Consider the following 3343-nt stretch of genomic DNA (forward strand, 5'->3'; position numbering starts at 1 on the left):
CTAACTGAAAACTTCGGACATGTTACTGAACTGCACTATGCCTCAGTTTCCAAACTGGTAAAATAGGAATTAGAGCCTATCTCATAGTTTTAAGAATTCAATTAGCTAATATATGTAAAGTGCCAGTACCAAGCACATATACATTCAGTGTGTATCATTATCCAACAGATTGGGCTTTTTTCCCTCTACATTTCAAATACACAGGTGTCTTTTCCTTTATTTCATCCACCCAAAAACGGTCACCATTATTTTCGTACACTGCATAACTTCAAGGGCATCTTTCACATAAAGATATGTGAATGGCACCTTCTGGAATTGTGCTATGTAGTAACACCATGCCTGAGTTCCAGCGACCCCTAGAATTGTGGTCAAAGGACACAAGAAACAGAGAAGTATGCTGGAAACTATAAAAGCAGTATAAAATTATCACTATGTTTATAAATCTACATTTTCTTGAGGTCACTGCCAGAAACAAGAGTGGGTTCACCAGATTACTGCCCTGTGATCCAGGGATACAAAGAGATGGATTAACGTTCAGGCTACCTTGAATTCACACTGAGGGCTACAACCAGCTCATGAGGCTGTTTCTCAGGGATGGTCATGGGGTATTCAGCTGAAGGGCAATTCAAAGTATTTCAATATTTGCTCACATCAACACTGCAGCTTTTACATTTTTCTATCCTTCAAAGACAATATCAAAATGAAATTTCTTGTTATAACTTAATTATTTATCTCAAGACAATGAATACTTATTTTGGTTACCCAAATAAGTTGATCTTAGGATAAAATGAGTAATAAAGAAATACGCGACTGGGTTGAAGATTTGCCATGGCCATGAAGTTAGTTTTTGAAAATTCAACAACAAAAAGTGCTTCATGCTTATCTTGGGCAAAGCCCTCGGAAACACAATCTGAAAGAGTGCTTTCAAGATGTTTTGTGTTAGACTTAAAATTCTCAAATAAATAGCAGATAGGATGCAAACATAGATAGAACCTATATACTGGTTATTTCCCTTTAAATCAGTGTTTTCAATCTTACACTATTGACATTTTGAACCAGATAATTCTTTGTTGGGGGGTGGGGCTGGCCTGTGTATTTAAAATGGCTTAGCAGCATCCCAAGCTCCTACTCACTCACTCAAATACCAGTAGGACTCCCCTAAACTGACAATCAAAAATGTCTCCAGATATTGCTAAATATCCCCTGCTGGAGCAAAATCACCCCCAGTTGAGAAACCCTGCTTTAAACAAATCTGTTCCAACTGTCTAAATCATCCACCCATGCTCTCTACTCCCCCTTTCAAAAACCCCTCCCTCTGATCTTCCCAGTAACCCAGACTTAATCCCAAAGTCCACCTCAATTCATTTGCCTTTGTCTCCAAAATCCTCAGAAATCACTTAGTACAACTCCCTCAAGGACAGGTTCATTCTCTTGTTCAAAATCACAATTGGGGGTGGGGGGGAACACAACTGGTGATAGAGGTGATACTAGTATTCAGGGCTCATGATCCCTCATCAAGCACTCTTTTCCATCGTAATACACTGCCATACATCAGTCACCAAGTTTTGGCAGTCCGTTCATTGCCAACACGTCTTGCTTCTATCCCTTCCTTTCCATTTCTACTATTTACACCCCAGAGCAGCGGTTCTCAAACTTCTGCACGCATCAAAATCACCTGGTTTGTTAAAACATATATTGCCAGGCCCCAAACCCAAAGTTTCTGATTCAGTAAGTATAGGGCAGGGCCCAAAACTCTGCATTACTAACATGTTCCCAAATACCCAGATTAATGCTTATGCTTCTGAGGATCACACTTTGAGAACCACTGCTCTGGATTTCAGGTACCTATTACCTTAAGAGGTAACCTATTTCAGTATTATTCTAGATACCTCCCTGACCTAAAACTGCAAAAATATTACTCCTAAAATACCACTTTGATCAAATTACTATTCTATTAAAAATAAACCACAACTTATGGCTTTCTATTTTTCCATACTTGATTTTCATAATTGTTTAAAATGAAACCTTATCAATAGTGCCTCACAAAACAAATCTACTTTAGTCCTACTAATCTAATAAATGCTTTAGAATAGGCCTTCTAGGCTTCCCACTCCATAGTAAAGCTTATGCTACATTTACCTCCTGCAAGGCCACCCTCTTCCCTCCTCTTCTCTACCTACCTGAAGGAGGCCTTCACCAATGTATTTGCCAAAACCACGTTTGGTTACTATCTGCTGCCTTTTATCTTTATGGTTTAAGTTTTTACCAAGTACTCACAGATACAGAAAACCCCCAAGAACCTAAAATTTAAAACAGAAAACAATGATATGAGTAACATGCATAAAAAAAAGGTTTGACACATATACAAACTACACAAATACTGCTGTTTTAATAGATCAAGTGCAAGAAATTCAAAGTTCACAAAAAGAACGTGCCAATTTTTTTTAAACATGATTAAATACTGGCTGTCAAATATTTATAGCTACCTCATTTTGGATGTTAAGCAAGCATCTGTTAGAAAAGAAATTTTTAAAGTAGCCTCAAAAAAAGAGAAAGTACTGATCTACAGCTTCCTACAATAAGTGGGTATCATTTGTTTATTGTATGAAATGAATCACAAGAGAGATGGTATGATGTGAGAGAAAAAACATGGGGTTCAAGGTTTGGTTCCACTCCTGACCAACGCTGTGATCTTGGGCAAGTCAGGACCCCTCCCTAAGCCTCCATTTCCATAATAAAACTAAGGCTTGAAACTATATCATCTACCTTACAGGGCTGCTTTGAGGGTTAAATAAGGTAATGTATATGAAAGAAACTAGCCTAGTACTTGGCACAGGATAAATATTTATTGAATTTTAACCTTTGTTGATGTGAAAGCACAATGCAAAAATACATTATTCGAAAAATGAAATAAACAAAGCAAATTAATGAAACATGAAAGATATCTATTTCCCAAGGAAAAAAATTTTTAAAGGATATAAAATAAAGAATGTATGTCCCTCGGCATGTTATGCAATAAATGTATCAATTCCCTGACTTAATGGCCAAAACCAACACTTGAGAGTAACATAAAACACCATCATTTGCAACTTCACAACTTTAAGGTTGTCTAAAAGTAACCAGAAACCTTATGTAGAGGATTTAGGACAGGGTTAGAGGTAGGAGAACTTAAATTTAGAATCAGCTTTTAAAGTTAACTAGACATTTTCTTATTTGTTCTAATAGCCCAAATACTATAAATATGTTCATCTGGCATGTGTGCTAAGCATAAGTTTTCATCTGTTATAGTTCAGACCTTCTGGTTATATACACTGCAAGACCTAATACCCAGATATTTTGCTCT

At 36.9% G+C, this 3343-nt stretch overlaps 1 protein-coding gene across 3 annotated transcripts in view; it reads right to left on the reverse strand.

Annotated features, from left to right (window-relative positions):
* Positions 1-3343, reverse strand: part of KDM2A (lysine demethylase 2A) — an 89262-nt gene that overhangs the window by 80081 nt on the left and 5838 nt on the right. Inside the window, exon 2 of one of the 3 annotated variants that reach the window (XM_025046386.1) lies at positions 2181-2300. The exons of the other annotated variants lie outside the window; for them this stretch is intronic. The gene's annotated coding sequence lies outside the window, so the exon portion shown is untranslated. The remainder of the gene's footprint in view (positions 1-2180; positions 2301-3343) is intronic. 3 annotated transcript variants of the gene reach the window in all.

Source organism: Pteropus alecto, unplaced genomic scaffold (assembly GCF_000325575.1).
Source record: "Pteropus alecto unplaced genomic scaffold, ASM32557v1 scaffold43, whole genome shotgun sequence".
Taxonomy (NCBI): Eukaryota; Metazoa; Chordata; class Mammalia; order Chiroptera; family Pteropodidae; genus Pteropus; species Pteropus alecto.